A 7,319-nucleotide genomic window follows, 5' to 3' on the forward strand; every position below is an offset into this window, starting at 1 on the left:
AAAATAAAAATAAAAAAATTTAAAAAATTAAAAAAAGATGCTAAAAATAGCACTTTATCCTTTTTTACAATGTAACATTTTTATATTTTACATTATTACAAATCCTTCAAGAACGTTACTTGATTCATTGATTATTTCTGATTACATATTACTAAGACCTCTTTGCAAAGAATTTGGACAATTTCTGAGAAATATAATGAGAAAAATAAAAATCACTCATAAACTCACCATTCAGATAGGAACTACCAATATTTTATATATTCACTTCTAGATTTTTTGTATGCATACTTACATATATAGAAATGTATTTGTAAAACAAAAGTGTTAGGTTGTTTTATAATCACCTTTTACTTAAAAGTATATCAGAATATCTTTACATATTAATGCATACAAGCTTTCATTACATTTTTAATGACTGCTACTACCCATAATATCTAGATTATTTCTATATTTTATTTTTATAAATAACTCTGTGGCCAGTGACCTAGCACATATATCTTTCACTGCTTGTTTATTTCCTTAGAATAAATTCCTGGAAATGGGACTGGTGGATGTCACAGGAATTTGAGACAAATCTTCATTTTTTGGCTCCTTCCCTGTAAGTTCCCTCAGTACTTTGTAATAATTCCCTCCACATTTACTTTGTAATAATTCCCTCTACATTTCAGAAGTGTTGTAGAAATTCTTTTTATTTGTGTGGATTGCTATGTGTGAAGATTATAAAGTAGAAATATATCCATTTGGGTCTTTTTGTTATTGTTTTGTTTTGAAGTCAAGTGGCAGACATAGACACAGGCTAAAGCCAGTAAAACCAGATAAAGCCAGTGAACCTAGTAAAACAGATATTCATTACAAGGGTCTGGGGAGCTTACACAGGAAGGGTTGAACCATCAGGTCACAGATAGAAGAACATCCCTTCAGCAGGAGTCAGCTTCACTTCCCAGCTTTCTGACACTCTGTGGCAAAGTCTGGTTGCCCTGGTTTGGATTGTGTGCCCACCTTTTGGCTCGTGAGTGTGTGTGCATATGTACACATGCACCTTGACTGATCCCACCAAAATCCCAAGGCACAAACACAGTTAATTTCCAAAAGGGGTAAGAGTCTTACCTCAGGCTGCTATAACAAAATACCATAAACTGGTGGCTTATAGACAATGGAAATTTATTTCTCACAGTTCCAGAGGCTGGAAGTTTGAGATCAAGGTACCACTATGGTTGGACTCTTGTAAGGGTCCTCTTCTAGGCAGTAGACTGCCAACTTCTCCATGTACATTCCCATGGCAGAAAGAAAGATAGCCAGCTCTCTGGCCTCTTATAAGGACTCCATCCTCATGATCTAATCATGCTCCAAAGGCCCCACCTCCAAATACCATCACATTGAAATTAGCATTTAAAAATATGAATTTGGGAGGGGGGTCACAAGCATTCAGTCCATTGCAACAGGCAAAAGCCTGTTGTACTACCAGAATGCTATTTGTATTATTAGGTTGTCGCAAAAGTAATTGTGGTTTTACCATTACTTTTGCACCAAACTGATAAAATACGTGTATGAAATAAGGTTATAAATTGTTGTCTGTAATCTTATTTAAATGATGACAGAGAAAATACTTGGTAAATGCTTCAATATTTAAGCATAAGGTGGGATCAAGTAAGGCTCAGAGGAAAATTATCTTTAACACTAAGTTAAACTCTTCTGTTAAAACAGGGGGGACAGAATCAGCTACCTGCTATATAGTTCCATGGAGCAGATGTAGAGGACAGGACCCCCACCTTGGTGAAAGGCCAGCAGCTGAAATTAAACAGATAGTTCGAATTTCCAGCTGCCAAGGTTCTATGTTAAGGCTACAGTGGATCAAAACCCTGAGCAAGCCAGTCCAGGATGGTAGTTCAGAGAACTCTCCACTTTGGTGTTCCACAAAGGATATCCTCCTTGTGATCCATTCATCTGTAACTACCTCCATCTGCCATCCTTAGAACTCCTTCTTTCATTGCAGTGAAAGGGCCAGTATTCTCTTCTTCCTTTTCTTCCACTATCTTTCATGCATTAGGGTCCAGTGGGTAGCAGGAGAGCTCTCTAACAAGCCATGTTTCGGGTCAGGTTCTCTAGAAGCAGATGTAAAAATGGAGTTTGGGGTACAAACTCCATTAGGCATCAAATCTGTGAAAGGAAGGGGGATGAAGCAGGATTGGGCAGAGAGAAAACATGAATCAGGATGCGGACCCAGTAAAGCTTGAGCCAACCCAGTGGGGAGCTTTTTTATTGCCTATCAGTTGTCCCCCTCTGGCAGAAATGGCCATGCCATTGCACCCTGGCTCAGTCACTGGATGTGAGCTACTTCTGAAAGCTGTGACTTGGTGAGGGGTGTCTCTCTGCAGTTGAGGCAGACCTTGTAAAAGCTGACAGCTGAGACTGTGCTCACTGCACTCCCAGCAGCCGGGTAGTAAATTCTACTTTAAGGAATTTATACTGCAGATTTCTGTTTTCCATAAGCCACAGTTCCTTTTTCTATTTTTTCCTGTTTCAAATCTTTTTGAAATTTGACTATCTTTTTTTTTTTTTTTTTTGAGATGGCATCTCACTGTGTCTCCCAGGCTGGAGTCCAGTGGCATCATCTCGGCTCACTGCAACCTCTATCTCCCAGGTTCAAGCAATTCTCCTGCCTCAGCATCCCAAGTAGTTGGGATTACAAGTGTGTGCCACCACACCCAGCTATTTTTTGTATTTTTAGTAGAAACAGCGTTTCGCCATGTTGGCCAGGCTGGTCTCAAACTCCTGACCTCAGGTGATCCACCCTCCTCAGCCTCCCAAAGTGCTGGGATTACAGGTATGAGTCCCTGCGCCCAGCTTAAAATTGACTATCATTTTTAATAACGTTTTTTGTACTTAAAACTTTTAGACTTACAGAAAAGTTTTGAAGATGATATATACAGTTCCCATATAACCCACACACAATTTCCCCCATTATTAACAAATAAAATTAGTATAGTACACTTATTACAATTAATGAACCAGTATTGATATATTATTATTAACCAATAACTATTCAGATTTCCTTCATTTTTAGCTTAATGCCCTTTTCCTGTTCCAGGATGCCATATACAGGGGAGCCCGTAATGTTTAGTTATCACATCTCTTTTGGGCTCCTTGAAGAGTACTGGTCAGGTATTTTGTAGAATAGCTCTCAATTTGGATTTGTCTGATGTTTCCTCATGATTAGACTAAGTTTATGGGTGTGCAGTAGGAAGATCATAGAGGCAATGTGCCATTGTCATCACATCATATCAAGAGTATATACTATCAACATGACTCATCACTGTGGATGTTAACTTTGATGACCTGGCTCAACTAATGTGTGTCAGGTTTCTCCACTGTAAAGTTTCCTTATTTCCATACAGTGCTCTCTGGAAGGAAGTCACAATGAGTAACCCACACTAAATGAATGGGAATTATGCTCTACCTTTTTGAGAGTGGATCATATATAAAAATTATTTGGTATTCTCCTGCAACATGGGAGATTTGTTAACAATTTATTAACAATTGTTCAATCATTTACTTATATCAGTATAGACTCATGGATATTTATTTTCTGCTTTGGGCTATGATCCAATACCACTTTATTTATTTTGTTGCTCAAATTGTTCCACCTTTGGCCCCTGGGAGCTTTTTCAGTTGGCTCTGTTGTCCCTTTGACATACCCCCATCACTGTGGGTTTGCTTGTTTGCTTGTTTTGAGTGCTTCCTTACTTTCCAACACTGCAAAATGCTCCAGGTTTATTCTATACATCCCCTGTCCCAGTCCTAGAGTCTGACATTTCTCTAAGGGTCTCTGGTTACTTTTATTGGAGATTGGTTAGAAACCAAGATCTAGACACTAAGTGTGCTCATTGCGACAGGGATGTGGTTGCTTCCAGGCCTTCTCAGCTGTCAGAGGAAGAAAATATATGTGTATGCTAACCTGTGTATATGCATTTATCTATAAATATTTCCATGTACAGCAACCTTTCATATCTGTGGGTTCCACATGTGTTGATTCAACCAACCACGGATCAAAAATATTCAGAAAGAAGTTGGGTGCAGTGACTCATGCCTGTAATCCCAGCACTTTGGGAGGCAGAGGCAGGAGGATCCCTTGAGCCCAGGAGCTCAAGACCAGCCTGGGCAAAACAGCATGACCTCATCTCTACAAAAATACTTTTTTTTTAAATTAGCTGGGCACGGTGGCACATGTCTGTTGTTCCAGCTACTTGGGAGGTCGAGGTGAGGGGACTGCTTGAGCCCAGGTAGTTGAGGCTGCAGTGAGCCATAATCACAGCACTGCATTCCAGCCTGGGCAACAGAGTGAGACCCTATCTCAAAACAAAAAAAACAAAAAATCAGAAAAAAAGAAAAAGAAAATGTTCAGGAAAAAAAAAAAGAATGGTGTGTCTGTGCTGAACATGTACATTTTTCTTGTCATTATTCTCTAAACAATACAGTATGACAACTATTTACATAGCATTTACATTGTATTACGTATTATAAGTAATCTTGGGATATTTAAAGTATACAGAAGGATGTGCATGGGTTATATGCAAATACTATGGCATTTTGTATCAGGGACTTGAGCATCTGTGAATTTTCATATCTTTAGGGTGGGGCAGGGGGTTCAGGAACTAATCCCCTCGGATATCAAGGGATGGCTCTATCACCATTTGTATCTATGAGTTCATACTAATGTCCCCAACTCAAATCCATTACCACATAGATCATTCTAGCCTTCTTCTTATCTGTAACCTCTGAGTCCAATAGTGAGAAACCTGGCTCTCACCATCCACCATCCATTTTCTTAATTCTTCAATTTTAGTATGTATGTATAGTAGTTTCAGAATTATTAGCATATACCCAATGAGAAACAACTTTATCAATTAGGGCACAGTATCTATATGCTCTTCATTGTACACAGGTTTTTGCCTTTAATGTATAGACTCCATTCATTTCCAAAGTTACTTAGGTCAGCACCCTTTCCTCCCGTCCTCTTCAGTGAGGCTATTTCATACATTTGTAATATGGTAGATTCTTTTATCATAGTCTGTATTCCATCCTGTGATCCCCAACTCCCTACTTTATTTTTTAATTTGCATACATTAAAGTTCACACTCTGTGCTGTAAAGTTCTACGGGTTTTGACAAATGCATTATGCCATGATCCATTACTTACATGATCCATTATGGTATACACAGAGCAGTTTTATAACCCTAATATTCGCCTATATTACTATTCAGTCCTCTCTAAACCCCTTGCAATCACTGATCTCCTTACAGATTCTGATAGAAATGAAATTATACATTATGAAACCTTTAAAATTGGCTTCTTTCACATAGCAGTATGCACCACACTTACTTTTTATCTTTCAATATCTAACTTAGGAGAGAAACATTGCTTCATAGAAAATTTTTATAATTTTTTTAAGAGATAGGGCCTTGCTCTATTGTCCAGGCTAGAGTACCTACTGGCATGATCACAGCTCACTCCAACCTCAAACTCCTGGACTCAAGAGATCCTCCTGCCTCAACCTCCTGAGTAGCTAGGAACACAGGATGTGCTAATTTTGTTTTATTTTATTTTTTGTAGAGATGAGGTCCCAGTATGTTGCCCAGGCTGGTCCCAAACTCCTGGCCTCAAGCAGTCCTTCCACCGTTGCCTCCCCAAGTGCAGCTGGGTAAGGCAAAGTGTTGGAATTACAGACATGAGCCACTGTGCCCAGCCAAGAAATTTTAATTAGCCTGTGATTTTTTTTTCAAAACAATACACTAGGTAGGAACATATGCACATTTTAAAGCTTTTGATACATATTGCTGTTTTACAGAAAGGCCTCTGCCCTCTTGGCAGCATTGGATATAGTTTTAAAAAATCTTGGAGATTTCACAGTAAAAAATGATAGTTTATAGTTTAAAAAATTTAAATTTATTTGACAATTAGTGATTAAGTTTTTAAAATATTTACTGGCCATTTTTTTTCTTTCTTTGTAAATTTCTTGTTGATGTCATTTGTCTATTGTTTCCATAGGGAGTATTTAACTTTTTTCTTGAGCAATAGAAGTTTTATGCATGAAAATGTCAACCATAACTATAGATAAATAAAATCATCTTCATGGTTGCAAAATTTCCATCATATGAGGGCATCAAAACTTAATGAATTATTCCCAGGTTACTGAACGTTAGATTGATTCTAATTTTTTTATTTTTCTTCTTTTTTCTCTTTCCTTCCTCCCTCTCTCCCTTCCTTTCCTCTTTTCTTTCTTTCTTCCTTTTCATTCTTCCTTCCTGCTTTTATAAATAACAAATAAATATTTTTACACATATATGTCTAAATTTTATTTTATTTATTTATTTATTTATTTTGAGACAGAGCCTGTCACCCAGGCTGGAGTGCAGTGGCGCGATCTCAGCTAATTGCAGCCTCCGTCTACTGGATTCAAGCAAGATCTCCTGCCTCAGCCTCCTGAATAGCTGGGACTATTGGCGCGTGCCACCAGGTCTGGCTAATTTTTGTGTATTTCTATTAGAGACAGGTTTTACCATGTTGGCCAGGCTGGTCTCAAACTCCTGACCTCAAGTGATCCGCCTGCTTGACCTCCAAAAGTGCTGAGATTATAGGCATGAGCCACTGTGCCTGGGCATTCTAATTATTTTTTAAAGAAATGTTCTGAAAGTGATATTACTGAATGAATGAAAATATTTTAACACTCTTGACACATAGAGTTATTTTCCGGAAAGAACCAACAATATTTCTTTCCACCACCAATACATTGGAGTCCCAAGGTCACCACACATTCACCAAGAAAAATAATTCCCTTTGCATGTACGTGGCACCACCAAGAGATGTTTTTCTGGTTTGGGAGCAAGCTGAGGGGTTAAGGCTATGTCCATAAATAACAAAATGCTAGAGTGGTCTTTTCTGTTAGCATGTGCAGTTAAGAAGAGATGGTATTGAGATACCTACCGCTGCTTGCTATAAGATTCATTCTGCTCCATTTCATCATTTTCAAAGATCTTTCAGATGAGTTGTGTGGTTATATATGGAATTTCTTATAAGCCACGAATGCATTTTAAACCAAGTAGTGACATATTAACAAACAACAACATACTTTTAAAATGCATTTGCCTAGGAAAGGTATAGATTAAGAAATGATTAAAAGAATTCAATCCCAGCACTGAAAGAAATACAAAGTATGTAATATTCTCCTTTTAGAATTATCATGTTAGATAATGTCAAATAAATGACCCATTCATGGTTGAACAATTGTAGAATCATTGAGCAGTAGTCTTATCTCTCTCTCT

The sequence above is a fragment of the Rhinopithecus bieti genome, unplaced genomic scaffold (genome assembly GCF_001698545.2).
Source record: "Rhinopithecus bieti isolate Rb0 unplaced genomic scaffold, ASM169854v2 scaffold_8675, whole genome shotgun sequence".
NCBI classification, from domain to species: domain Eukaryota; kingdom Metazoa; phylum Chordata; class Mammalia; order Primates; family Cercopithecidae; genus Rhinopithecus; species Rhinopithecus bieti.